General features: G+C 40.3%; 1 long non-coding RNA gene and 19 other non-coding genes across 20 annotated transcripts; 19 read left to right on the forward strand and 1 right to left on the reverse strand.

Moving 5' to 3' along the window:
* The first annotated feature begins 516 nt into the window (after positions 1-516).
* Positions 517-6,721, forward strand: LOC114794246 (uncharacterized). The gene is made up of 2 exons (XR_003750327.1): positions 517-774; positions 6,520-6,721. It is a non-coding gene; the product is annotated as an uncharacterized LOC114794246 (long non-coding RNA).
* A 7,537-nt stretch (positions 6,722-14,258) lies between these two features.
* Positions 14,259-14,331, reverse strand: trnar-ucg (transfer RNA arginine (anticodon UCG)). The gene has a single exon. It is a non-coding gene; the product is annotated as a tRNA-Arg (tRNA).
* Positions 14,332-17,070: 2,739 nt separating this feature from the next.
* Positions 17,071-17,143, forward strand: trnar-ucg (transfer RNA arginine (anticodon UCG)). The gene has a single exon. It is a non-coding gene; the product is annotated as a tRNA-Arg (tRNA).
* An 889-nt stretch (positions 17,144-18,032) lies between these two features.
* On the forward strand, positions 18,033-18,105 carry trnar-ucg (transfer RNA arginine (anticodon UCG)). The gene has a single exon. It is a non-coding gene; the product is annotated as a tRNA-Arg (tRNA).
* A 495-nt stretch (positions 18,106-18,600) lies between these two features.
* Positions 18,601-18,673, forward strand: trnar-ucg (transfer RNA arginine (anticodon UCG)). Its single transcript has one exon. It is a non-coding gene; the product is annotated as a tRNA-Arg (tRNA).
* Positions 18,674-18,776: 103 nt separating this feature from the next.
* On the forward strand, positions 18,777-18,849 carry trnastop-uca (transfer RNA opal suppressor (anticodon UCA)). Its single transcript has one exon. It is a non-coding gene; the product is annotated as a tRNA-Sec (tRNA).
* A 399-nt stretch (positions 18,850-19,248) lies between these two features.
* Positions 19,249-19,321, forward strand: trnar-ucg (transfer RNA arginine (anticodon UCG)). The gene has a single exon. It is a non-coding gene; the product is annotated as a tRNA-Arg (tRNA).
* Positions 19,322-19,816: 495 nt separating this feature from the next.
* Positions 19,817-19,889, forward strand: trnar-ucg (transfer RNA arginine (anticodon UCG)). The gene has a single exon. It is a non-coding gene; the product is annotated as a tRNA-Arg (tRNA).
* A 557-nt stretch (positions 19,890-20,446) lies between these two features.
* Positions 20,447-20,519, forward strand: trnar-ucg (transfer RNA arginine (anticodon UCG)). Its single transcript has one exon. It is a non-coding gene; the product is annotated as a tRNA-Arg (tRNA).
* Positions 20,520-20,780: 261 nt separating this feature from the next.
* Positions 20,781-20,853, forward strand: trnaq-uug (transfer RNA glutamine (anticodon UUG)). Its single transcript has one exon. It is a non-coding gene; the product is annotated as a tRNA-Gln (tRNA).
* Positions 20,854-21,268: 415 nt separating this feature from the next.
* Positions 21,269-21,341, forward strand: trnastop-uca (transfer RNA opal suppressor (anticodon UCA)). The gene has a single exon. It is a non-coding gene; the product is annotated as a tRNA-Sec (tRNA).
* Positions 21,342-21,919: 578 nt separating this feature from the next.
* On the forward strand, positions 21,920-21,992 carry trnar-ucg (transfer RNA arginine (anticodon UCG)). Its single transcript has one exon. It is a non-coding gene; the product is annotated as a tRNA-Arg (tRNA).
* A 1,112-nt stretch (positions 21,993-23,104) lies between these two features.
* Positions 23,105-23,177, forward strand: trnar-ucg (transfer RNA arginine (anticodon UCG)). The gene has a single exon. It is a non-coding gene; the product is annotated as a tRNA-Arg (tRNA).
* A 578-nt stretch (positions 23,178-23,755) lies between these two features.
* On the forward strand, positions 23,756-23,828 carry trnar-ucg (transfer RNA arginine (anticodon UCG)). Its single transcript has one exon. It is a non-coding gene; the product is annotated as a tRNA-Arg (tRNA).
* Positions 23,829-24,221: 393 nt separating this feature from the next.
* trnal-uag (transfer RNA leucine (anticodon UAG)) lies at positions 24,222-24,294 on the forward strand. Its single transcript has one exon. It is a non-coding gene; the product is annotated as a tRNA-Leu (tRNA).
* Positions 24,295-24,715: 421 nt separating this feature from the next.
* On the forward strand, positions 24,716-24,788 carry trnar-ucg (transfer RNA arginine (anticodon UCG)). Its single transcript has one exon. It is a non-coding gene; the product is annotated as a tRNA-Arg (tRNA).
* An 886-nt stretch (positions 24,789-25,674) lies between these two features.
* trnar-ucg (transfer RNA arginine (anticodon UCG)) lies at positions 25,675-25,747 on the forward strand. Its single transcript has one exon. It is a non-coding gene; the product is annotated as a tRNA-Arg (tRNA).
* An 83-nt stretch (positions 25,748-25,830) lies between these two features.
* Positions 25,831-25,903, forward strand: trnar-ucg (transfer RNA arginine (anticodon UCG)). The gene has a single exon. It is a non-coding gene; the product is annotated as a tRNA-Arg (tRNA).
* A 415-nt stretch (positions 25,904-26,318) lies between these two features.
* On the forward strand, positions 26,319-26,391 carry trnar-ucg (transfer RNA arginine (anticodon UCG)). Its single transcript has one exon. It is a non-coding gene; the product is annotated as a tRNA-Arg (tRNA).
* A 577-nt stretch (positions 26,392-26,968) lies between these two features.
* trnar-ucg (transfer RNA arginine (anticodon UCG)) lies at positions 26,969-27,041 on the forward strand. Its single transcript has one exon. It is a non-coding gene; the product is annotated as a tRNA-Arg (tRNA).
* Positions 27,042-27,427: the final 386 nt, after the last annotated feature.

The following is a 27,427-nucleotide window of genomic DNA, read 5'->3' on the forward strand; positions in this document are numbered from 1 at the left end:
AGAAAAAAGAAGAAAGTTGGGAGCGATTCTCATCAGCAGCGGGAAATAAATCGGACACCTTGGACAAAGTTCAGCTATGGGCCAGGTATTGATCCCAGCCACACGGGCCAAGTGTTCCTGGGAGAGAAAAATGGCCGTAGAGGGTCGGTATGGAGCCCCCAGGGGGTCGGAGGTCAGCTCTGGTAAGAGTTTATGATCATGGACGTCTTCCGTCTTAATGCTTCGTCCCACCAGCCTGTGAGAAACGGCTCAAATCTGACAGCATGGAGTCTCGTCGCGCCAAATCTGAAATAAATCGTCATAAGCCTGTTTTCATATTTATTTATCACTTAAGGTTACTGTATAGGGAGCTTACATTTTATAAGCAGAAAAATTCACACATGGAAATTATTAAGTATTGCAACAATGATGTAAGCTATTTCAATAATCACAAACTAAACATGTTAATTTTTTACTATAATTCAATTGTATTCTTACTCATTATTTTTTAATACATTAAGAATGCATGTTAAGAAATACTTTTCTATTTCAAATATAAATATATAGATTTTGTTTTTTTAATTGACGATTTGGTTCTGAATGGTGTATATATTTAGAATAACTGGGCCGTGACTCCGGTACGTTCTGAACGCGTGGTGACATGTGAGTTTGTGTCGCAGGGCGGGTTCATTCCCCTCGAGTGGACCTGCGTGAAGACGCCGTCGTAAGGCGGGTGTCGAAGCGGCCTGAAGCGCTACGCTGGAGAGGGGATTTCGCAGGGAAAACCATCAACAGGTACCAAAGTGTGTGTGCGTGTGTGCGTGTGTGTGCGTGTGTGTGTCTCTGGCTGGAGTTTTCCCTCATTCGTCCCGGCTCGGCATCAATCCTCGCAGCTCATCTTGCATTTTGATCGGCGCCTTTCCTGCGGCTGAGGAACAATTACCCTGAGTGCTCTTGAAAGCGACCAGCGGCGTCCCTCATCCAAGAAAGGGGGGAAATGAGATTTATTTCCAGACGCCGCAGAGCCCTTCACGAGCAATAAAGAAGGGGAAAAAAAACGAAAAATCTAATTAAAATCAACAGAAACGCTGGAGAAATGATTGAAAAACAGCGTCGTGACGAGCTGAGATGTTCTTCTGAGCTGTTGCCCTGTCAGGAGCCCGTGGACCATGCCGGGTCTGGAAGCGAGGCCGCCTCTCTGGCCACCGCGGGGGGGACTGCCGTCCACCGCGACATGCTGCTGGGGGTCACGTCCCTAAATTAGAGGCGGGTCAAGCTGTCGGACTCACTTCCATTAGGGGACAAACAGAGATTCCCTCTTATAGCGGCTTCAACGCAGGCTGGAGGACGGAGGGGCTTTCAGACAGATTGATGGACTGATTGATTGATTGGTTCCCACTCTGTCTGTTTAGCCCTGTTTACCATCCCCGTGACTCCCGCTGACCTCTGCGGTGACAACGTGCTTCTCGTTCCTCCCACGCTGCCTTGTCAGCCACCTGGTGGAACGTCAGGAATGTGTGTGTGTGTGTGTGTGTGTGTGTTTCTACTCATCGTTCATTCCGAATCCTGGTCGTTTGCAGCACGTTGGCGGATATTTGCCTTGACTTGGCGTAGTTTGTGTCTGTTGTTTGGATTTGTTTATTAGAGCGTGGTGTGTGTGCGTGTGTGTATTTCAATGCATGAGTGCATGCGGGTGTGAATGTGTGTGTGTTTTTTTTCACGCCGACGTGTGTGTGCAGTTTGACTGGCGGGAAAGGCCATTACCAGGGAACAACGTATCGAGTCGGGCAGTCCGAGTCATCTGAGAAGCCTTGACTGGTGTGGTGACGTGTGTGTGCTAGAGAGGGTGTGTCTGATAACCTTGTTAGGCGTGCTGAGGCGTGATTATGTGCGTTTTAATAAGCATTATTGACACGTCAGCGTGTGTGTGTGCGCGTGTGTGTGTTGCTAGTGTGAGCGCCACAGCTGTTCCACTGCATTTCCACCCTTTTCAGATGTGACTGGGCGTGTCGGGGTCTAGAGGGCGTCGCCGCCACGTAAACAGCCCGAAAGTCAATGTTATTGCCTGCTTTTTGCCCGAAGGAAGGGGTTCGGACCAAAACCTGGCGCCCTGAGCGGCACGTCTTGTGTCACAAATCCATTCCAAAAGAGGTTATCTGGGACCAAATCGAATGAGAACTGGATCGGGGGGGGAAATAAATAAATAATCTCGGTAATGAGCTGTTATGTCGAAGCCGGCGGCGTTCGACGATATCGTAACCCTCAAGGCACTCAATCTAATTGCAGAGCAGGTTAATGGTCTTCAAGTGTGGATATTGTAACTATAGATTTAAGGGATCGACGGGTAATTACAATGGACCTCAAACGTCCCTTCTCACTGTGAAACAGGAAATACGGCCACTGCGCCCAACCTAACCATGGTCATACAAAACCCTCAAAATGCAACAGAGAGACGCTTTCACGCCATAGTTCATTTGCTGGGGCAGAGGTGGCCTAGCGGTTAAGTAATCAGAAGGTTGCCGGTTTGAATCCGCCAAGGGGCAACTGAGGTGCCACTGAGCAAAGCACTGTCCCCACACACTGCTCCCCGGTCGCCTGTCATGGCTGCCCACTGCTCACTCAGGGTGATGTGTTAAATGCAGAGGACACATTTCACTGTGTGCACCGTGTGCTGTTCTGCTGTGTATCACAAGTGACAATCACTTCACTTTATGCTTTGGTCTGAATCGGTCATTGAGTTTGGAACATATTTGTCTCATTTTCCTCTTGGTTCAGTTCCCTTTAACACAGGGTTCCAATCGAACCGAAATACGTCACTTCAAATCACGCAAGAACTTTCTCTCTGTTGGTTGGTCAGATGTGTCGCCGCGGGAACAAACGTAAATGCAGGCAGCAGATCTGCTGTTTGTGTGAAATTGGAGGGACGCGATGAAGGTAAATATACGGCCCTGGCGGTTTTATTTTATTTTGAACGCATTTACCACATTTTGAATATTTAGTGAATATTTAGCGTGTTTACGTCTTGAAAACAGTATACTGGTGCACTGGAGTCGCCGAAGGTGCATAACGAGACAACACAGGAGGTGTTATTATTTACCCATAATTCACTCTTGTCAAATAATGTAATAGCCTTTGGTCCTGTTTTGATTCGATATGCGTTCTTGATTCGAATCGAGACCACCTCTTTTTTTTTTTTTTTTTTTGACACGCACTTGAGTGATTACTGTGTTCACACAGAACGAAACAAACCGCACCAAGAAGTTCGAAGCTGAGTTCGATTCCAGCACATTAAAGCCTGTAGGTGTGAAAGCGGCCTTAGTTCACTACTGCAGTCCAGCACGTGCATTCTGAATCCTTGTGGGAGGTAGATGTTGGCCTGAGATTGGCGGGTTTCTCAAAAGGAGTAATCCTGCCCATCACTGACTTTGAACAGATTTGGTAACATTTACTCTTACTGAATTCATCAGACTCCCTTATCCAGAGCAACTTACAATCACTTGGGACAGTCCACCTGGAGCAACTTAGGGTTAAGTCTTTTGTTCAGGGACACGATGGTAGGGAGTGGGGTTTGAACCTGGGTCTTCTGGTTCACAGGCGAGTGCAATACCGGCGAAGCTACTACCACTTTATGGTAGGCTACCACCCCACAGTATACTAGACTTCTAATATCCTGAACAAGACTACTACAATCCTATGGCAATCGGTCTGTCCATCTTGCTGAAAATATTAGAAGACATTTGCATTGTGGTGTGTTTCATTGTGTCTCCGGTTTGCCTTACATTTTTTGGTAAGCAACAAAGCCTGTCTATACTAATTTCTACCAGTATTGTGGTAAACAGCCCTTCTAATGATGACTGCATGGCTACAGCCTTGTTATGGAGAAGGCCTTTGATCTTTAAGGGCCGTGGGAGGACCGCCCAAGAAGGCTATCAGACTAGTCTAGACCTGTGAGCTTCTGTTTCTTTCCTGTATCCTTGAAACATTTTTTGGGGGGAATTTGCAATTCATCTCCATTGATTTTTCACGATCAATTAGAATGATGCATTTGAATGTATCAATAGTTGCGATGAACGACTTGTGACAACGTGCTGACACAGATCTGAGTATTTCTCATATCATTGGGGTGGTAGTAGCCTAGTGGGTAACACACTTGCCCATAAACCAGAAGTCCCAGGTTCGAATCCGACTTACTACCATCGTGTCCCTGAGCAAGACACTTAACCCTGAGTGTCTCCGGGGGGGGACTGTCCCTGTAACTACTGATTGTAAGTCGCTCTAGATAAGGGTGTCTGATAAATGCTGTAAATGTTCATTTAGAATCTTGTCAGAATCAGAACAGAGTTGTTTCGAAGGGATGAACACATTTTAAATGAAACCAGAGTAGATGTAGGTGGGCTTGTTGGTGCGGTTCCTCGATGTCTGGGCAAAATGCTCGCTGAGGCCCGAGTTGTTGCCACTCTGTTACACTAGTGATGTGCACCTGTAGAGAGAGAGAGAGAGAGGTCTTTCATCATATCCCGTCCCCGCCGGGAGCAGGAGGAGTAATGGCTCTGTAAATTTCAGATAGAGCAAAACAAATTTCCTGGAACCGGAGCCACGGCCGATCGGGGAAAGCCATTTCTCGGCCTGAGCTGGGGACTGCGAACACCTGCATTCACTCCGTGCTGACAGGGGACGATTTGGATTGTTGTCGTGCTGCATGAAGGATGCAGTTGCAACTTGAGATTTCCTGAATTAATGATAATAATAAAGAAAAAGGCAGAACTGCAAAAAAAAAAGCTCTGTGTAGGTTATACAAACACATACAGACGTGATGAGGGGTTTACTGCACTGGTCAAGGCAACACACATACACACACACACACACACACACACACATATATTGCTGGAGGGGAAACAAGGCACAGGTGAAACGAACAAGAGGAATGGAGAACTAGAGGTGTACTTGGGTCTAAATATTTCGGCCCGACCCAGCCCGACCCGACAAGTCCAGCTTATAAAAGCCTGGATTTCTTTGCATGCACTTCCAGTGCTTGACTAGCCTCCGCTTCTCCTCCTCAGCGTCCATTTCGGCATTTCTCATCTCTCTTAATTTAATTAACAAAGTTACATTCTCATAATATCAAATTTATAAAATATGAAAGATTGTGAAAGAAATTTACACGCAGTGACTCATACAGAAAGGATAGGTACTATAGGCCGGAAATTCGAGTTTGCTGACCAAGGAGGTGGGGTCGGGTTCGGGCCAAGATTTACAGTTCTACCGAGAACCATACAGAACCAACCCAGTCCGGTGATCCGCTTGTGGCAATTAAGTATAAATTCCTCTATTTCTTGTTATTCACATTTAAATACAATACAGAAGAAAGCAGTAGAATAATATTATTAAGAAGACAACAATAAAATTGCATGTTTAAAAAAATCCAAATTATATAAAAAATTTGGCAAGAAATAAACAATTTGTCAATTTTTGCTATTTCTTAATTAATTCTAAATAGAAAAAATATATATTTTTAATTTAAATAAATAACAATCATTGACTCAAAACAGAAATTTTCCACTTGTGGGACTGATAAAGTATAATCTTATCTTATCTTAAACTTTAAACTTCTGTTGTTAATTCCTGAGTGAAAATTTTTTATTTGTCTGTTTTTCTTTCTCTTTCTTCTCCAACAAGGTAGCATTGGAAATGATCAACTTCACAAAGTGCACTGTGCCACCAGAGTAGAATTGATGGGATCCGACGAATGAGCAGGTTCTTTTCTTAGACTGGCATTTAGGCTTTCAGAGGATGCTGGGCGAAAGCCGTCAGTGTCCTATTACACACTGAGTGCAGCGTATGAACTCGGCATAGCACGGGATTAATCCAGATATCAACCAGACCACTGCTCAGTAACTCCGGCCCAACTGCGTAATGGGGCTTTTATTAGAATTCGGCCGCGCACCAAATTGACGCAGTGTGCATGTGAAAGGCCGCAATTTGAACGGTCATGATGCCGTGACCAAAATCAGTGCATTTTAGTGCATTTGCTAATCCATGCCACCATTATGGACTGCATGCATGTATATAAATAACATTCTCTATATACTGCATACATTTTTTTATTGCATGCACTAGTATATAACATTGTTTCTTGAAATGTGAGGTACTGGGTGGTAAATGGCAGCCCACTGCAGGAGGCCGTGCTGCTGTTGGACCACGTGGCCGGGCAGCAGAACTAATGCATCCCCTCTCATTGATTTTAAAACCCAATTGAAGTGAAGTCCCTCGCTGTGGTCGTCTGCATTAGGCAGGACGGCTCGGAGATTTGTCATTCTGCGCAGGGCACTGCACTTTCCACACCGCTGTTCTGCCTGGCCTCCTTAAACCGACTGATTTCAGTGGAGAGGGGTGTGTGAGTGTTTGTGATTGGATGTGTGTGTGTGTGGGTGTGTGTGTGTGTGAGAGAGGGAGAATGTCTCCAGACCCTCTTACAAATGAAGTCGTACAAAACGCTCTGTGAAATTCAATTGGACTCTGTTTGTTGGGTGTCGCCGACAGGCATGAGGATGAAGGAGCTGCTGCCGGATCCCCTGGTGGACCTCAGTTTACTCCATGCTGAGACAGTCTGCTCTCACTAACCAGCTAATAACCGTAATATTAGTATCACTAGTGCAGCTCATTTTTTATTATCTATCAACTATAATCTTCATAAAGGTATTAAGACCAAACCAAAAAAAAAAAAAAAAGTGAAGCATTTAAATTATATGACTGTAAATCATTTTTGGTGCGCATAAATTCTATTTTATGGTCATTTTAAGGGCCAAAACGCCACCTAGTGTTTAAAAAGGTTGACACTTTAATTGCAACCATCACATACAAACCAGAAAGCTATTTAGATGCAATATACGTTTAGAAACTGTATCATATCTAATTGTATGAATGTGAAACAGTGATATTCTGTGTGGGACCTTCTTATTAAAATGATAAGATGCACATTCATCCTGGGATGAGCTCATGGTGGATCTGGTCTTGGCAGTAATGCTGCTTCTGGTTCCACCAGCAGAGGGTGGTCATGTCTGCAGACTCAGCTCACATGAAATAAATCCGCACAGCACCGAAGAACTTGAACTTGAACTGCTGGTCGTAATGTAAAACTTTTAACTTTTTATTGCATGGTTGTTCAGTGCACCAAATGTGAAGATGAATTTGCTACAACTGTTTGACTGGACCACCTGTCTGGAACCTGTGTTCCACCCATTTGGGCTTCTTACCTGGGGATTTGGCGGCATCTCTAATTTAACATGAACTAAAGTAAATTATTAAAATTGAGAGTGAATTCATAAAAACTTCTCCTCCCATCGATGTAGTCTTTGTTTATTTCACTTTCTACCTTTATTAATAACTGTGTACTGTGGTACAAAAAATACAGTTATGTAATACGTATACAAGGAAGGTTCTTGTTGTTTCCAGGTTTTCACTTTAATGAAGTAAAAGCCTTCATTCATCAATTCTCAACTGGAACTACTTTCCTTCTCTGGGCATCGTCACCCTGTTGGTTTCACTCATATTTGTGTCATATGGGGTCATTAATTGTATATTTGAGAATAGCAGGGTCTCCTTCTTCATCAGGTGTAACTGGGACAAAAGAAAAAAATGAACCTGGATGAGGTGTGTGTTATGCATGTTTTCAGGTTTAAAGAGTGAACAAAATTTATTTAACAATACTGCTATAACCTACTAATAAAAATGTATGTTTGTATTTATGCATTTACATTGTATGTATTTATTATTTATTACATATAGAAATGTGTAATGTTACTCTCTTATAATATTTATTATCAAATGGAGCTCAACACAATTAAAAATGTGTCTGGTCGTAAGCGGAACACCGGGTGAAGGATGAATTATCCACTAATCATTCTATCTAGCTTTTTTTTCTGAACAGATGTTTGTGTGTGTGTGTATATGTGTGTGTCACTTCAACACAACAATAAAACGTACAATGGCACCATACACATTTTTTTTTAAATACACATCAACTGTCATCAAGTTCTGCCTTTGTCTTACGGTGAGAGCAACCTGACTTATTAACAGATTAATTTCATGAAATTTGCATGAAAAACTCCTCTGTTTGCTGATTTAATTCATATTTATTTGTAGCTGACTATAATATACACAGATATTTGTATATTGATAATAATGTTCATATTTTCAATGTGCCTTGCCCTGGTAGTCCAACTACAATGGAGACTTGTTAAGGATTGTAGAGGATTGTAAATACTAAAAAGATAAATACATCAATAATTAAATAATAAACTGTGGCATGAATTATTTAAAATGGGACATTTAAGGATCATCAATTAATTTAATATGATATGAATTATACAACATGGAAATAAAAGTATTTAATAATTGTGATGTAATTTCATTCATTTTGTGCACATCATGTAAGACTATCTGTCACTGTGCATCGTCAGCAGAGCACAACATCTGGTTGGTTACACTTTACAGCAAGTCAAGACAAGTAGATTCCAGCAGGGGAGGTCCTAGGAGGTTTGGTGCCCTGGGCGAACACCATGGTCGAAACCGCACTGAATTTTACCAGATAAACATATACGGGGCTTTAACCGTTTCTTGTCTACCTTCCATAGTGTTGTAGTAATGTTGTAACCGAGACAAAACACTGCCGAGACCGGAGGGTACCAAGACCAAGACACTGCTGAGACTTGAGGGTACCGAGCATAGGCAGGTACAAAGATTTAAATCCCTCACCAGGATTCTTCACCAACCTTGTATGCAGAAATGTTCCATTAAGACATTTAAATACGAGCTCTCAACAGAACACTAATAAACTCGAGCACTTTTACTTTCAATCACTTCTGGACTCAATCCCCCCAGAATTTTGTACTTTCACTTTACTCATTGGCACACGTTCACCCTGCCTGTTAATAATATGAAAGTGTAATATTGGGTTATGTTTGCAATATTTGCATATTGGTTCATTGTTTACTTGCAATATTTGCAATACTGTGGTCTGTAGCAGTCGCTAAAGCATTTCACTGCATATCATACCGTGTATGACTGTGTACAAATGTGACAAATAAAATTTGAATTCCAGCAGTGTATAGCAGTGTTTAGTAATTGAAAAGTTATTGAAATTTGACATGAATTTAATTTAATCCATTTAGAAAAGTTACACACCTTTCTTGTGTTAGTTTTAGCCCGATTTATTAATTAAACTGAACCCAGCAAGAGTGGCCCTTGTCACCAACCATCATCAACAACACTTGGACCAACAAGGACCTGGCTTTTGTATTTTATTATTGAAGTTGTATATCATTTGTTCTGTTCTATTTGTAGAACTTAAGGAACATGTTCTTGTGAGAAGCAGAAACTTTTGTTTATTTTTTTTATTTCTCCACCTCGTAGCTTCACAGAACAGCAACCATGGTATATATGCCTTTCTGAGATTTTATATTGTCTCAGTCAGCATCAATAAAATTCATAAAACTGATTTTGTCATTTTTGTGTCACAGTGACTCCTCCCCTCCCAAGGTAAATTATACAGTGGGTACAGAAAGTATTCAGATATGTTTCAATCTTTGTTATATTGCACCCATTTGTATCTGTATCATTTTGTACCACAGCAAGGGCCCCCAAGTTAGCAGACAAAGGTGACCGTGGCAACGAAGAGGCTCCCTGAAAAAGGAAAAAAACCTTGAGAGGAACCAAGGCTCAGAAAGAGGAACCCGTCCTCCTCTGGTCACCACTGGATTCCGTTACAGGTGGTACCGTCACCCCAGTGGTCACCTGTAACCGAGGGTCAAGGTCGAGCATCGCAGAAAAACCTCAATAAAGGCGGTTAAAGAGCTCCCATATGTCAACCCTCACCAGCAAGGTGAAAACAGATCCCACACTGTGTGGCCTGGTCCAGATTATACCAAATTTGCTATGAGGGGAGTATTGAAGGCTGCAAGCTGAGGCTCTGCTGATTCTACCACCTCCTCTGTTCCACTGTTCCACTTGTATCTCTGATGATTTTGACCTGGCCTTGGTGGGTTGTAAGTGGCAGTCATGGCCTAGCGGCTATGGAGTTGGCCCTGTAATCAGAAGGTTGCCGGTTCGAATGTCGAGGTGCCACTGAGCAAAGCATCGTCCCCACACACTGCTCCCTGCTGCCTGTCATGGCTGCCCACTGCTCACCAAGGGTGATGGTTAAAAGCAGAGGACACATTTCACTGTGTGCTGTGTATCACAATCACTTTTTTTTTTTTAAGCCCCCCCCATCCCCTCCACACACACACACACACACACATTTCAGTTCAGAAAACACTTTATAGCTTGATAAATTTATTTGTGACAAATGTACATTTTACATTTATGCCATTTACCAGATGCCAAGACGCATCTTACAATCAGTAGTTACAGGGACAGTCCCCCCCTGGAGACACTCAGAGTTAAGTGTCTTGCTCAGGGACATGATGGTAGTTGAGCGTTGAGCTCCATATGATAATAAAAATCATAGAGTAATTTTACACCTTTTTCAAACGAGTAATAAATAAACACATGTAAATACATAAATATAGACAGGATTTTTATTAGTCAGATACAGCAGTATTGTTGGACAATTTTCTTTTACTCTCTCGTGTACAATTGACAGCACCAGTGGTGCTGACAAGATGGTATCGTGACCTCCAACTTCAAGGAGATACAAAGTGACGAAAGAAACATGTTCAAATTGAATATTAATTGGGTGGAGTACAGAGATACTGGCAATTACACCAAATGGAAATTAACTGTTTAAAATGTTTCTTCTCAAAATTTACCACAGTCAGAAATGGCTGGTGAAACGGAAAAGAAGAATTTGTCTGTCTTTTCTTAACTCGCAAACGCAACGCAACTGCAATATGTTCAAACACGAACCGAATACATGGGCTCATCCAACTGTGGATTCAGGAGGAACTTGAAGGGTCCGGTGCAATGTGGATCGGCAGCCTGAGGCAGGAGCTTTGTACATGGAACATCCCCTCTCTGGCGGGGAAGGAGCTGGAGCTTGTGGAAGAGGTTGAGCGGTACCGGCTAGATACAGTCGGACTCACCTCGACACATAGCATTGGCTCTGGAACCCAAGTCCTTGAGAGAGGTTGGACACTGTCCTTTGCTGGAGTTGCTCCGGGTGAGAGGCGGAGGGCTGGGTTGGCTTTTTGTTAGCCCCAAGACTCTCAGACTTTTGTTTATCCCTGGGGATGAGAGGGTAGCTTCCCTGTGCCTTCGGGTCAGGGAATGGGTCCTGACTGTTGTTTGCACTTAAGCCAGGGCTGGGATACCTGGGTATGGACTGTCCAGTCTCAGTGGCAGAAGTTGCTGAGGTAGTCAAACATCTACACAGCAGCGGGGCCTTGGGGGTGGATTTACATTTACATTACATTTACAGCGTTTATCAGACGCCCGTATCCAGAGCGACTTACAATCAGTAGTTACAGGGGACAGTCTCCCCCTGGAGCAACTTAGGGTTAAGTGTCTTGCTCAGGGACACAATGGTAGTAAGTGAGATTTGAACTTGGGTCTTCTGGTTCATAGGAGAGTGTGTTACCCACTAGGCTACTACCACCCTTGGATGAGATGATGGTGGATGAGATACGTCCTGGGTATCTCATGGCTATGGATGTTGTATTGCTGACATGGTTGACATATCTCTGTAAATTGTGTGGACATCTGCTCCGAAGTAAGACGCCTTTTCCATTAGGCATGGCAGTCTTTTGGCATGTAATTATTTTTCTTTAAAGGCATACAGTAATATATATATCAATATGAAGTGAAATATGTGTTTGAGGACACAAAATCAATCACGAAGAACCCTCAATCTACTGCTCTGAAGTCAGATGCCTTTTTATATAGTCATGGCAGTCTTTTGGAGGGTGAATCCTTTTCCTTAATGGACTACAACAATACAAGTGCTAATGTGAAGAACAAATGGTTTTGGGGAAAGAAAATCAACTAAGAACAGACTCAAACCCTGAATCTCCTAATCCAAAGTCAGATCCATTGCGGGGCAGTGATGGCCTTGCGATTAAGGAAGATTGATGGTTCTAATCACAGATCTGCCAAGGTACCACTGAGCAAAGTACTGTCCTCACACTCTGCTCCCCGGGTGCCTGTCATGGGTTAGATGCAGAGGACAAATTTCACTGTGTGCACCGTGTGCTGTGCTGCTGTGAATCAAATCACTTCACTTAAATTACGCCACGTGGTCTTTTGCCGTGTATTCATTTTCCTTTGGGCCTACAACCTGCCTTAACATCACGCCACACAGACTTTTGCCTTGTACATTTTTTTCCTAATGTCCAAAAAAAAACAACTACTAATATGAAGAACAAAAAGCTTAGCGGAAACAAAATTGGTTTGGGGGAAAAAAAACAACCATGAAAGGGACTCGAACCCTCAATATTCTGATGCAAAGTCAGACGCATTATCCATTAGGCTATGAAATCATTTGGCATGTGAACTTTTTTCCTAATGGCCTACAAAAAACAATAACTAATGGGAAGCACAAAAGAATCTTCTAACCTTCTAATCTGAAGTCAGACGCCTTATTCATTTGGCCACACGGTCTTTCGCTGAGTAATAACATTTCCTCTATGGCCTACAACCAAAAAGTAAAAATGTAAAAAAAAAGGTTTTGAGGACACAAGATCAACCACGAAGAGACTCGAACCCTAAATCTTCTGATCCGAAGGCAGAAGCCTTATCCATTAGGCCATGTGGTCGCTCTGCATGTGAATTTTTTTCCTAATGGCCTACAAAGAAAAAAACAACTAATGTGAAGAATAAAAGGTTTTGAGGACACAAAATAAACCACAAAGAGACTCGAAACCCTCAATCTTCTGTTCCAAAGTCAGATGCCTTATCCATTAGGCCACATGGCCTTTTGGCTTTTGAACTTTTTTCCTAATTGCCAACAAAAAAACAACAACTAATATGAAAGAAAAAAAAAGTTTGGAGGAAACAAAATAGGTTTGTCTGAAAATAGACAACCACGAAGGGACTGGAACCCTCAATCTTGTGATCCGAAGTCAGACGCCTTATCATTAGACCACGTGGTCGTTTGAAATGTGAATTTCTTTCCTAATAGCCTACAAAAAAAAAAAAAACTGTGAAGAACAAAAGGTTTTAGGGAAGCAAAATCAACCAAAAAAAGACTCGAACCCTCAGTCTTCTAAAACAAAGTCAGAAGCCTTATTAATTTTGCCACGCGGTCTTTCGTCGTGTAATTTTTTTTCTTTAGTTGCCTAAAACCAAACAAGCAAATAATGTGAAGAACAAAAGGTTTTGAAGACACAAAATTAACCACGAAGGGACTCGAACCCTCAATCTTCTGTTCCGAAGTCAGACTCCTTATACATTAGGCCATGTGGTCGCTGGGCATGTGAATTATTTTCCTAATTGCATACAAAAAAAAGCAACTAATGTGAAGAACAAAAGGTTTTGTGGACACAAAATTTACCACGAAGGGACTCGAACCCTCAACCTTTTGATTCGAAGTCAGATGCCTTATCCATTTGGCCATGTGGTTGCTCGGCATGTGAATTTTTTTCGTAATGGCCTACAAAAATAAAAAATAAATAATGTGACGAACAAAAGGTTTTGGGGATAAAAAATCAACCAAAAAAAAACATATGGAAACCTTAGTCTTCTAATACAAAGTCAGAAGCCTTATTCATTTGGCCACATGGTCTTTCGCCGTGTAATAAATTTTTCTTTAATGGCCTAAAACCAAACAAGCAAATAATGTGAAGAACAAAAGGTTTTGAAGACACAAAATTAACTACGAAGGGACTCGAACCCTCAATCTTCTGATCCGAAGTCAGACGACTTATCCATTAGGCCACTAGGTTGTTTGGAATTTGACCTTTTTCCTAATTGCAAACAAAAAACTAGAACTAATGTGAAGGAAAACAAAATAGGTTTGGGGAAAAAACAACAACCACGAAGAGACTCAACCCTTAATCTTCTGATCCGAAGTCAGATGCCTTATCCATTAAGCCATGTGGTCATTTGGCATAGGAATTTCTTTCCTAATGGCCTACAAAAAAAACAACTAATGTGAAGAACAAAAGGTTTTGGGGAAACAAAGTAAAACAAAAAAAGACTCGAACCCTCAGTATTCTAATACAAAGTCAGAAGCCTTATTAATTTGGCCACGCGGTCTTTCGCTGTGTAATAATTTTTTCTTTAATGGCCTTAAAAACCAAACAAGCAAATAATGTGAAAAACAAAAGGTTTTGAGGACACAAAAAAAACCACGAAGGGACTTGAACCCTCAATCTTCTGATCCGAAGTCAGACGCCTTATCCATTAGGCCACATGGTCGATTGGCTTTTGAACTTTTTTTCCTAATTGGCAACAAAAAAACAACAACTAATGTGAAAGAAAAAAAAGTTTGGAGGAAGCAAAATAGGTATGGGGGAAAATAAACAACCACGAAAGGACTCGAACCCTCATTCTTCTGAGCCGAAGTCAGACGCCTTATCGATTAGGCCACATGGTTGCTTGGCATGTGAATTATTTTCCTAATTGCATACAAAAAAAAGCAGCTAATGTGAAGAAGAAAAGGTTTTGAGGACACAAAATTAATCATGAAGGGACTCGAACCCTCACTCTTCTAATCTGAAGTCAGACGCCTTATACATCACAGCACATGGACTTTGGTGCATAATGCATTTTCATTAATGGCCTACAACCAAACAAGTATTAATGTGAAAAGAAAATGCTTTGAGGAGACAAAAGCAACCACGAATGGGACTCGAACCCCCAAACTTCTGATCCGAACTCAGACGCCTTATCCAATAGGCCACATGGTCACTTCGCATGTGAATTATTTTCCTAATTGCATACAAAAAAAGCAACTAATGTGAAGAACAAAAGGTTTTGAGGACACAAAATTTACCACTAAGTGACTCGAACTTTCAATCTTCTGAATCGAAGTAAGACGCCTTATTCTTTAGGCCATGTGGTTGCTCAGCATGTGAATATTTTTCCTAATGGCCTACAACAAAAAAGCAACTAATGTGAAGAACAAAAGGTTTTGAGGAGACAAAAGCAACCACAAAGGGACTCAAACCCTCAATCTTCTGATCCGAAGTCAGACGCCTTATCCATTAGGCCACTAGGTTGTTTGGAATGCAAACAAAATGCAAACAAAATGCAAACAAAAAAACTAGAACTAATGTGAAGGAAAACAAAATAGGTTTGGGGAAAAAACAAAACCACGAAGAGACTCAACCCTTAACCTTCTGATCCGAAGTCAGATGCCTTATCCATTAGGCCATGTGGTCATTTGGCATGGGAATTTCTTTCCTAATGGCCTACAAATAAAACAACTAATGTGAAGAACAAAGGGTTTTGGGGAAACAAAGTAAAACAAAAAATGTCTCGAACCCTCAGTCTTATAATACAAAGTCAGAAGCCTTATTAATTTGGCCACGCGGTCTTTCGCTGGGTAATAATTTTTTCTTTAATGGCCTAAAACCAAACAAGCAAATAATGTGAAAAACAAAAGGTTTTGAGGACACAAAATTAACCTCGAAGAGACTCGAACCCCCAATCTTCTGATCTGAAGTCAGACGCCTTATCCATTAGGCCACATAGTCCCTTAATGGTAAATTTTGTGTCCTCAAAACCTTTTGTTCTTCATATTAGTTGCTTTTTTTTTGTATGCAATTAGGAAAATAACTGACATGCCAAACGACCATGTGGCCTAATGGATACGGCGTCTGACTTCGAATCAGAAGATTGAGGGTTTGAGTCCCTTCGTGGTTGTCTATTTTCCACCAAATCTATTTTGTTTCCTCCAAACTTTTTTTTCTTTCACATTAGTTGTTGTTTTTTTGTTGGCAATTAGAAAAAATGGTCAAAAGGCAAAAGATCATTTGGCCTAAAGGATAAGGTGTCTGACTTCGGATCAGAAGAATGAGGGTTCGAGACCCGTCATGGTTAATTTTGTGTCCTCAAAACCTTTTATTCTTCACATTAGTTGTTTTTTTTTTGTTGGCAATTAGAAAAAAGGTCAAATTCCAAACGACCTAGTGGCCTAATGGATAAGGCGTCTGACTTCAGATCAGAAGCAATGACCACGTAGCCTAATGGATAAGGCGCGTGACTTCGGATAGGAAGGTTAAGGGTTTGAGTACCTTTGTGGTTGTTTATTTTCCCTCATACCTATTTTGCTTAATCCAAACTTTTTTTCCTTCATATTAGTTGTTGTTTTTTTGTTGGCAATTAGGAAAAATGGTCAACTGTCAAACGACCATGTGGCCTAATGGATAAGGGGTCTGACTTCGGTTTGAGTCCCTTAGTGGTAAATTTTGTGTCCTCAAAACCTTTTGTTCTTCACATTAGTTGCTTTTTTTTGTATGCAATTAGGAAAATAGTTCACATGCCAAGCGACCATGTGGTCTAATGGATAAGGCGTCTGACTTCGGATCAGAAGATTGAGGGTTCGAGTCCTTTAGTGGTTACTTTTGTGTCCTCAAAACCTTTTGTTCTTCACATTATTTGCTTGTTTGGTTTTAGGCCATTAAAGAAAAATATATTACACGGCGAAAGACCGCGTGGCCAAATTAATAAGGCTTCTGACTTTCTATTAGAAGACTGAGGGTTCGAGTCTTTTTTTGGTTGATTTTGTTTCCCTAAAACCTTTTGTTGTTCACATTCGTTGTTTTTGTAGGCCATTAGGAAAAAATAATTCACATGCCAAGCGACCATGTGGCCTAATGGATAAGGCGTCTGACTTCAGATTAGAAGATTGAGGGTACAAGTCTTTTTTTGGTTGATTTTGGTTTCCCCAAAACATGTTGGTCTTCACATTAGTTGTTTTTTTTGTAGGCCTAATGGATAAGGCATCTGACTTAGGATCAGATGATTGAGAGTTCGAGTCCCTTCGTGGTTGTCTATTTTCCCCTAAACCATATTAATAAGGCTTCTGACTTTGTATTAGAAGACTGAGGGTTCGAGTCTTTTTTTGTTTGACTTTGTTTCTCCAAAACCTTTTGTTCTTCACCTTAGTTGTTTTTTTTGTAGGCCATTAGGAAAGAAATTCACATGCCAAATGACCATGTGGCCTAATGGATAAGGCGTCTGACTTCGGATCAGGAGATTGAGGGTTCGAGTCCCTTCGTGGTTGTCTATTTTCCTCCAAATCTATTTTGCTTTCTCCAAACTTTTTTTCCTTTATATTAGTTTTTGTTTTTTTGTTGGCAATTAGGAAAAATAGTCAACTGTCAAACAACCATGTGGCCTAATGGATAAGGTGTCTGACTTCGGTTTGAGTCCCTTAGTGGTAAATTTTGTGTCCTTAAAACCTTTTGTTCTTCACATTAGTTGCTTTTTTTTTGTATGCAATTAGGAAAATAATTCACATGCCAAGCGACCATGTGGTCTAATGGATAAGGCGTCTGACTTCGGATAAGAAGATTGAGGGTTCGAGTCCTTTCGTGGTTGTTTATTTTCCCCCATACCTATTTTGCTTCCTCCAAACTTTTTTTCCTTCATATTAGTTGTTGTTTTTTTGTAGGCAATTAGGAAAAAAGGTCGACTGTCGAACGACCATGTGGCCTAATAGATAAGGTGTCTGACTTCAGATCATAAGATTGAGGGTTCGAGTCCCTTCATGGTTAATTTTGTGTCCTCAAAACCTTTTGTTCTTCACATTAGTTGCTTTTTTTTTGTTGGAAATTAGGAAAAAAGGTCAACTGCCAAACGACCATGTGGCCTAATGGATAAGGCGTCTGACTTCGGATCAGAAGATTCAGGGTTTGAGTCCCTTCGTGGTTAATTTTGTGTCCTCAAAACCTTTTGTTCTTCACATTATTTGCTTGTTTGGTTTTAGGCCATTAAAGAAAAATTTATTACACGGCGAAAGTCCGCGTGGCCAAATTAATAAGGCTTCTGACTTTGTATTAGAAGATTGAGGGTTCGAGTCTTTTTTTGGTTGATCTTGTTTCCCTAAAACCTTTTGTTCTTCACATTAGTTGTTTTTGTAGGCTATTAGGAAAGAATTTCACATGCCAAATGACCACGTGGCCTAATGGATAAGGCATCTGACTTCGGATCAGAAGATTGAGGGTTCGACTCCCTTCGTGGTTGTCTATTTTCCCCCAAATCTATTTTGTTTCCTCCAAACTTTTTTTTCTTTCACATTAGTTGTTGTTTTTTTGTTGGCAATTAGAAAAAATTGTGAAAAGGCAAATGAACATGTGGCCTAAAGGATAAGGCGTCTGACTTCGGATCAGAAGATTGAGGGTTCGAGTCCTTTCATGGTTAATTTTGTGTCCTCAAAACCTTTTATTCTTCACATTAGTTGCTTTTTTTTTGCTGGCAATTAGAAAAAATGATCAAAAGGCAAACGAACATGTGGCCTAAAGGATAAGGCGTCTGACTTAGGATCGGATGATTGAGAGTTCGAGTCCCTTCGTGGTTGTCTATTTTCCCCTAAACCATATAAATAAGGCTTCTGACTTTGTATTAGAAGACTGAGGGTTCGAGTCTTTTTTTGTTTGACTTTGTTTCTCCAAAACCTTTTGTTCTTCACCTTAGTTGTTTTTTTTGTAGGCTATTAGGAAAGAAATTCACATGCCAAACGACCACGTAGCCTAATGGATAAGGCGTCTGACTTCGGATCAGAAGATTGAGGGTTCGAGTCCCATCGTGGTTGTTTATTTTCCCCCATACCTATTTTGCTTGCTCCAAACTTTTTTTCCTTCATATTAGTTGTTGTTTTTTTGTAGGCAATTAGGAAAAAAGGTCAACTGTCGAACGACCATGTGGCCTAATGGATAAGGCGTCTGACTTCAGATCAGAAGATTGAGGGTTCGAGTCCCTTCATGGTTAATTTTGTGTCCTCAAAACCTTTTGGTTCTTCACATTAGTTGCTTTTTTTTTTTGTTGGAAATTAGGAAAAAAGGTCAACTGCCAAACGACCATGTGGCCTAATGGATAAGGCGTCTGACTTCGGATCAGAAGATTCAGGGTTTGAGTCCCTTCGTGGTTAATTTTGTGTCCTCAAAACCTTTTGTTCTTCACATTATTTGCTTGTTTGGTTTTAGGCCATTAAAGAAAAATTTATTACACGGCGAAAGACCGCGTGGCCAAATTAATAAGGCTTCTGACTTTGTATTAGAAGATTGAGGGTTCGAGTCTTTTTTTGGTTGATCTTGTTTCCCTAAAACCTTTTGTTCTTCACATTAGTTGTTTTTGTAGGCTATTAGGAAAGAATTTCACATGCCAAATGACCACGTGGCCTAATGGATAAGGCATCTGACTTCGGATCAGAAGATTGAGGGTTCGACTCCCTTCGTGGTTGTCTATTTTCCCCCAAATCTATTTTGTTTCCTCCAAACTTTTTTTTCTTTCACATTAGTTGTTGGTTTTTTGTTGGCAATTAGAAAAAAATGTGAAAAGGCAAACAAACATGTGGCCTAAAGGATAAGGCGTCTGACTTTGGATCAGAAGATTGAGGGTTCGAGTCCTTTCATGGTTAATTTTGTGTCCTCAAAACCTTTTATTCTTCACATTAGTTGCTTTTTTTTTGCTGGCAATTAGAAAAAATGATCAAAAGGCAAACGAACATGTGGCCTAAAGGATAAGGCGTCTGACTTAGGATCAGATGATTGAGAGTTCGAGTCCCTTCGTGGTTGTCTATTTTCCCCTAAACCATATAAATAAGGCTTCTAACTTTGTATTAGAAGACTGAGGGTTCGAGTCTTTTTTTGTTTGACTTTGTTTCTCCAAAACCTTTTGTTCTTCACCTTAGTTGTTTTTTTTGTAGGCCATTAGGAAAGAAATTCACATGCCAAACGACCACGTAGCCTAATGGATAAGGCGTCTGACTTCGGATCAGAAGATTGAGGGTTCGAGTCCCTTCGTGGTTAATTTTGTGTCCTCAAAACCTTTTGTTCTTCACATTATTTGCTTGTTTGGTTTTAGGCCATTAAAGAAAAATTTATTACACGGCGAATGACCACGTGGCCTAATGGATAAGGCGTCTGACTTCGGATCAGAAGATTGAGGGTTCGAGTCCCTTCATAGTTAATTTTGTGTGCTCAAAACCTTTTGTTCTTCACATTAGTTGCTTTTTTTTTTGTATGCAATTAGGAAAATAATTCACATGCTAAGCGACCATGTGGCCTAATGGATAAAGCGTCTGACTTCGGATCAGAAGATTGAGTGTTCGAATCCCTTCGTGGTTCATTATGTGTCCTCAAAACCTTTTGTTCTTAACATTATTTGCTTGTTTAGTTTTAGGCCATTAAAGAAAAATTTATTACACAGCGAAAGACCGCGTGGCCAAATTAATAAGGCTTCTGACTTTGTATTAGAAGACTGAGGGTTCGAGTCTGTTTTTGGTTGATCTTGTTTCCCTAAAACCTTTTGTTCTTCACAGTAGTTGTTTTTGTAGGCTATTAGGAAAGAATTTCACATGCAAAATGACCACGTGGCCTAATGGATAAGGCATCTGACTTCGGATCAGAAGATTGAGGGTTCGACTCCCTTCGTGGTTGTCTATTTTCCCCCAAATCTATTTTGTTTTCTCCAAACTTTTTTTTCTTTCACATTAGTTGTTGTTTTTTTGTTGGTAATTAGGAAAAAAAGGCAACTGTCGAAAGACCATGTGGCCTAATGGATAAGGCGTCTGACTTCGGATCAGAAGATTGAGGGTTCGAGTCCCTTAGTGGTAAATTTTTGTGTCCTCAAAACCTTTTGTTCTTCATATTAGTTGCTTTTTTTTGTATGCAATTAGGAAAATAATTCACATGCCAAGTGACCATGTGGCCTAATGGATAAGGCGTCTGACTTTGGATCAGAAGATTAAGGGTTCGAGTACCTTCGTGGTTGTTTATCTTTCCCATACGTATTTTGTTTCGTCCAAACTTTTTTTTCCTTCATTTTAGTTGTTGTTTTTTTGTTGGAAATTAGGAAAAAAGGTCAACTGCCAAACGACCATGTGGCCTAATAGATAAGGCGTCTGACTTCGGATCAGAAGATTGAGGGTTCGAGTCCTTTAGTGGTTACTTTTGTGTCCTCAAAACCTTTTGTTCTTCACATTATTTGCTTGTTTGGTTTTAGGCCATTAAAGAAAAATATATTAAACGGCGAAAGACCGCGTGGCCAAATTAATAAGGCTTCTGACTTTGTATTAGAAGACTGAGGGTTCGAGTCTTTTTTTGGTTGATTTTGTTTCCCTAAAACCTTTTGTTGTTCACATTCGTTGTTTTTGTAGGCCATTAGGAAAATAATTCACATGCCAAGCGACCATGTGGCCTAATGGATAAGGCGTCTGACTTCAGATTAGAAGATTGAGGGTTCGACTCCCTTCGTGGTTGTCTATTTTCCTCCAAATCTATTTTGCTTTCTCCAAACTTTTTTTCCTTTATATTAGTTTTTGTTTTTTTGTTGGCAATTAGGAAAAATTGTCAACTGTCAAACAACCATGTGGCCTAATGGATAAGGCGTCTGACTTCGGTTTGAGTCCCTTAGTGGTAAATTTTGTGTCCTTAAAACCTTTTGTTCTTCACATTAGTTGCTTTTTTTTTGTATGCAATTAGGAAAATAATTCACATGCCAAGCGACCATGTGGTCTAATGGATAAGGCGTCTGACTTCCGATCAGAAGATTGAGGGTTCGAGTCCTTTCGTTGTTGTTTATTTTCCCCCATACCTATTTTGCTTCCTCCAAACTTTTTTTCCTTCATATTAGTTGTTGTTTTTTTGTAGGCAATTAGGAAAAAAAGTCAACTGTCGAAGGACCATGTGGCCTAATGGATAAGGCGTCTGACTTCGGATCAGAAGATTGATGGTTCGAGTCCCTTCATGGTTAATTTTGTGTCCTCAAAACCTTTTGTTCTTCACATTAGTTGCTTTTTTTTTTGTTGGAAATTAGGAAAAAAGGTCAACTGCCAAACGACCATGTGGCCTAATGGATAAGGCGTCTGACTTCGGATCCGAAGATTGAGGGTTCGAGTCCCTTCGTGGTTAATTTTGTGTCCTCAAAACCTTTTGTTCTTCACATTATTTGCTTGTTTGGTTTTAGGCCATTAAAGAACAATTTATTACACAGCGAAAGACCGCGTGGCCAAATTAATAAGGCTTCTGACTTTGTATTAGAAGACTGAGAGTTCGAGTCTTTTTTTGGTTGATTTTGTTTCCCTAAAACCTTTTGTTGTTCACAATCGTTGTTTTTGTAGGCCATTAGGAAAGAAATTCACATGACAAATGACCATGTGGCCTAATGGATAAGGCGTCTGACTTCGGATCAGAAGATTAAGGCTTCAAGTCCCTTCGTGGTTGTCTATTTTCCCCCAAATCTTTTTTGGTTCCTCCAAACTTTTTTTTCTTTCACATTAGTTGTTGTTTTTTTGTTGGCAATTAGAAAAAATGGTCAAAAGGCAAACGAACATGTGGCCTAAAGGATAAGGCGTCTGACTTCGGATAAGAAGATTCAGCGTTCGAGTCCCTTCATGGTTAATTTTGTGTCCTCAAAACCTTTTATTCTTCACATTAGTTGCTTTTTTTTTGCTGGCAATTAGAAAAAAGGTCAAATTCCAAACGACCTAGTGGCCTAATGGATAAGGTGTCTGACTTCGGATCAGAAGCAATGACCGCGTAGCCTAATGGATAAGGCGCCTGACTTCGGATAGGAAGATCAAGGGTTCGAGTACCTTCGTGGTTGTTTATTTTCCCCCATACCTATTTTGCTTCCTCCAAACTTTTTTTCCTTCATATTAGTTGTTGTTTTTTTGTAGGCAATTAGGAAAAATGGTCAACTGTCAAACGACCATGTGGCCTAATGGATAAGGCGTCTGACTTCGGTTTGAGTCCCTTAGTGGAAAATTTTGTGTCCTCAAAACCTTTTGTTCTTCACATTAGTTGTTTTTTTTGTATGCAATTGGGAAAATAAATCACACGCCAAGCGGCCATGTGGCCTAATGCATAAGGCGTCTGACTTCGGATCAAAAGATTGAGGGTTCGAGTCCCTTCATTGTTGTTTATTTTCCCCCATACCTATTTTGCTTCCTCTAAACTTTTTTTCCTTCATATTAGTTGTTGTTTTTTTGTTGGCAAATAGCAAAAAAATTTCACTGTCGAAAGACCATGTGGCCTAATGGATAAGGCGTCTGACTTCGGATCAGAAGATTGAGGGTTCGAGTCCCTTCATGGTTATTTTTGTGTCCTCAAAACCTTTTGTTCTTCACATTAGTTGCTTTTTTTTTTTGTATGCAATTAGGAAAATAATTCACATGCCAAGCGACCATGTGGCCTAATGGATAAGGCGCCTGACTTCGGATAGGAAGATCAAGGGTTCAAGTACCTTCGTGGTTGTTTATTTTCCCCCATACCTATTTTGCTTCCTCCAAACTTTTTTTCCTTCATATTAGTTGTTGTTTTTTTGTTGGCAATTAGGAAAATGGTCAACTGTCAAACGACCATGTGGCCTAATGGATAAGGCGTCTGACTTCGGTTTGAGTCCCTTAGTGGAAAATTTTGTGTCCTCAAAACCTTTTTTTTCTTCACATTAGTTGCTTTTTTTTGTATGCAATTAGGAAAATAAATCACACGCCAAGCAGCCATGTGGCCTAATGGATAAGGCGTCTGACTTCGGATCAAAAGATTGAGGCTTCGAGTCCCTTCATTGTTGTTTATTTTCCCCCATACCTATTTTGCTTCCTCTAAACTTTTTTTGCTTCATATTAGTTGTTGTTTTTTTGTTGGCCATTAGGAAAAAAGATCAACTGTCCAACGACCATGTGGCCTAATGGATAAGGCGTCTGACTTCGGATCAGAAGATTGAGGGTTCGAGTCCCTTCATGGTTAATTTTGTGTACTCAAAACCTTTTGTTCTTCACATTAGTTGCTTTTTTTTATGCAATTAGGAAAATAATTCACATGCCAAGCGACCATGTGGCCTAATGGATAAGGCGTCTGACTTTGGATCAGAAGATTAAGGGGTTTGAGTCCCTTCATGGTTTCTTTGTCTTCTCAAAGCATTTTCTTTTCACATTAATACTTGTTTGGTTGTAGGCCATTAAGGTAAATGCATTATGCACCAAAGTCCGTGTGCTGTGATGTATAAGGCGTCTGACTTCAGATTAGAAGATTGAGGGTACGAGTCTTTTTTTGGTTGTTTTTGGTTTCCCCAAAACATGTTGGTCTTCACATTAGTTGTTTTTTTTGTAGGCAATTTGGAAAGAAATTTACATGCTAAATGACCACATGGCCTAATGGATAAGGCATCTGACTTAGGATCAGAAGATTGAGGGTTCGAGTCCCTTCGTGGTTGTCTATTTTCCCCCAAATCTATTTTGCTTCCTCCAAACTTTTTTTCTTTTATATTAGTTGTTGTTTTTTTTGTTGGCAATTAGAAAAAATGGTCAACTGTCAAACGACCATGTGGCCTAATGGATAAGGCGTCTGACTTCGGTTTGAGTCCCTTAGTGGAAAATTTTGTGTCCTCAAAACCTTTTTTTTCTTCACATTAGTTGCTTTTTTTTGTATGCAATTAGGAAAATAAATCACACGCCAAGCAGCCATGTGGCCTAATGGATAAGGCGTCTGACTTCGGATCAAAAGATTGAGGCTTCGAGTCCCTTCATTGTTGTTTATTTTCCCCCATACCTATTTTGCTTCCTCTAAACTTTTTTTGCTTCATATTAGTTGTTGTTTTTTTGTTGGCCATTAGGAAAAAAGATCAACTGTCCAACGACCATGTGGCCTAATGGATAAGGCGTCTGACTTCGGATCAGAAGATTGAGGGTTCGAGTCCCTTCATGGTTAATTTTGTGTACTCAAAACCTTTTGTTCTTCACATTAGTTGCTTTTTTTTATGCAATTAGGAAAATAATTCACATGCCAAGCGACCATGTGGCCTAATGGATAAGGCGTCTGACTTCGGATCAGAAGATTAAGGGGTTTGAGTCCCTTCATGGTTTCTTTTGTCTTCTCAAAGCATTTTCTTTTCACATTAATACTTGTTTGGTTGTAGGCCATTAAGGTAAATGCATTATGCACCAAAGTCCGTGTGCTGTGATGTATAAGGCGTCTGACTTCAGATTAGAAGATTGAGGGTACGAGTCTTTTTTTGGTTGTTTTTGGTTTCCCCAAAACATGTTGGTCTTCACATTAGTTGTTTTTTTTGTAGGCAATTTGGAAAGAAATTTACATGCTAAATGTCCACATGGCCTAATGGATAAGGCATCTGACTTAGGATCAGAAGATTAAGGGTTCGAGTCCCTTCATGGTTGTTTATTTTCCTCCAAATCTATTTTGCTTTCTCCAAACTTTTTTTCCTTTATATTAGTTTTTGTTTTTTTGTTGGCAATTAGAAAAAATGGTCAACTGTCAAACGACCATGTGGCCTAATGGATAAGGCGTCTGACTTCGGTTTGAGTCCCTTAGTGGTAAATTTTGTGTCCTTAAAACCTTTTGTTCTTCACATTAGTTGCTTTTTTTTGTATGCAATTAGGAAAATAATTCACATGCCAAGCGACCATGTGGTCTAATGGATAAGGCGTCTGACTTCGGATAAGAAGATTGAGGGTTCGAGTCCTTTCGTGGTTGTTTATTTTCCCCCATACCTGTTTTGCTTCCTCCAAACTTTTTTTCCTTCATATTAGTTGTTGTTTTTTTGTAGGCAATTAGGAAAAAAGGTCAACTGTCGAACGACCATGTGGCCTAATGGATAAGGCGTCTGACTTCGGATCAGAAGATTGAGGGTTCGAGTCCCTTCATGGTTAATTTTGTGTCCTCAAAACCTTTTGTTCTTCACATTAGTTGATTTTTTTTTTTTTAAATTAGGAAAAAAGGTCAACTGCTAAACGACCATGTGGCCTAATGGATAAGGCATCTGACTTCGGATCAGAAGATTGAGGGTTCGAGTCCCTTCGTGGTTAATTTTGTGTCCTCAAAACCTTTTGTTCTTCACATTATTTGCTTGTTTGGTTTTAGGCCATTAAAGAAAAATTTATTACACGGCGAAAGACCGCGTGGCCAAATTAATAAGGCTTCTGACTTTGTATTAGAAGACTGAGGGTTCGAGTCTTTTTTTGGTTGATTTGGTTTCCCTAAAACCTTTTGTTCTTCACATTAGTTGTTTTTGTAGGCCATTAGGAAAGAAATTCACATGCCAAATGACTACGTGGCCTAATGGATAAGGCATCTCACTTCGGATCAGAAGATTGAGGGTTCGAGTCCCTTCGTGGTTGTCTATTTTCCCCCAAATCTATTTTGCTTCCTCCAAACTTTTTTTCCTTCATATTAGTTGTTGTTTTTTTGTTGGCAAATAGCAAAAAAAGTCCACTGTCGAAAGACCATGTGGCCTAATGGATAAGGCGTCTGACTTCGGATCAGAAGATTGAGGGTTCGAGTCCCTTCATGGTTAATTTTGTGTCCTCAAAACCTTTTGTTCTTCACATTAGTTGCTTTTTTTTTTGTATGCAATTAGGAAAATAATTCACATGCCAAGCGACCATGTGGCCTAATGGATAAGGCGCCTGACTGCGGATAGGAAGATCAACGGTTCAAGTACCTTCGTGGTTGTTTATTTTCCCCCATACCTATTTTGCTTCCTCCAAACTTTTTTTCCTTCATATTAGTTGTTGTTTTTTTGTTGGCAATTAGGAAAAATGGTCAACTGTCAAACGACCATGTGGCCTAATGGATAAGGCGTCTGACTTCGGTTTGAGTCCCTTAGTGGAAAATTTTGTGTCCTCAAAACCTTTTGTTCTTCACATTAGTTGCTTTTTTTTGTATGCAATTAGGAAAATAAATCACACGCCAAGCAGCCATGTGGCCTAATGGATAAGGCGTCTGGCTTCGGATCAAAAGATTGAGGCTTCGAGTCCCTTCATTGTTGTTTATTTTTCCCCATACCTATTTTGCTTCCTCTAAACTTTTTTTGCTTCATATTAGTTGTTGTTTTTTTGTTGGCCATTAGGGAAAAAGATCAACTCTCCAACGACCATGTGGCCTAATGGATAAGGCGTCTGACTTCGGATCAGAAGATTGAGGGTTCGAGTCCCTTCATGGTTAATTTTGTGTCCTCAAAACCTTTTGTTCTTCACATTAGTTGCTTTTTTTTATGCAATTAGGAAAATAATTCACATGCCAAGCGACCAAGTGGCCTAATGGATAAGGCGTCTGACTTCGGATCAGAAGATTGAGGGTTTGAGTCCCTTCTTGGTTTCTTTTGTCTCCTCAAAGCATTTTCTTTTCACATTAATACTTGTTTGGTTGTAGGCCATTAAGGTAAATGCATTATGCACCAAAGTCCGTGTGCTGTGATGTATAAGGCGTCTGACTTCAGATTAGAAGATTGAGGGTACGAGTCTTTTTTTGGTTGTTTTTGGTTTCCCCAAAACATGTTGGTCTTCACATTAGTTGTTTTTTTTGTAGGCAATTTAGAAAGACATTTACAT

Source organism: Denticeps clupeoides, chromosome 1 (assembly GCF_900700375.1).
Source record: "Denticeps clupeoides chromosome 1, fDenClu1.1, whole genome shotgun sequence".
Classification (NCBI taxonomy): domain Eukaryota; kingdom Metazoa; phylum Chordata; class Actinopteri; order Clupeiformes; family Denticipitidae; genus Denticeps; species Denticeps clupeoides.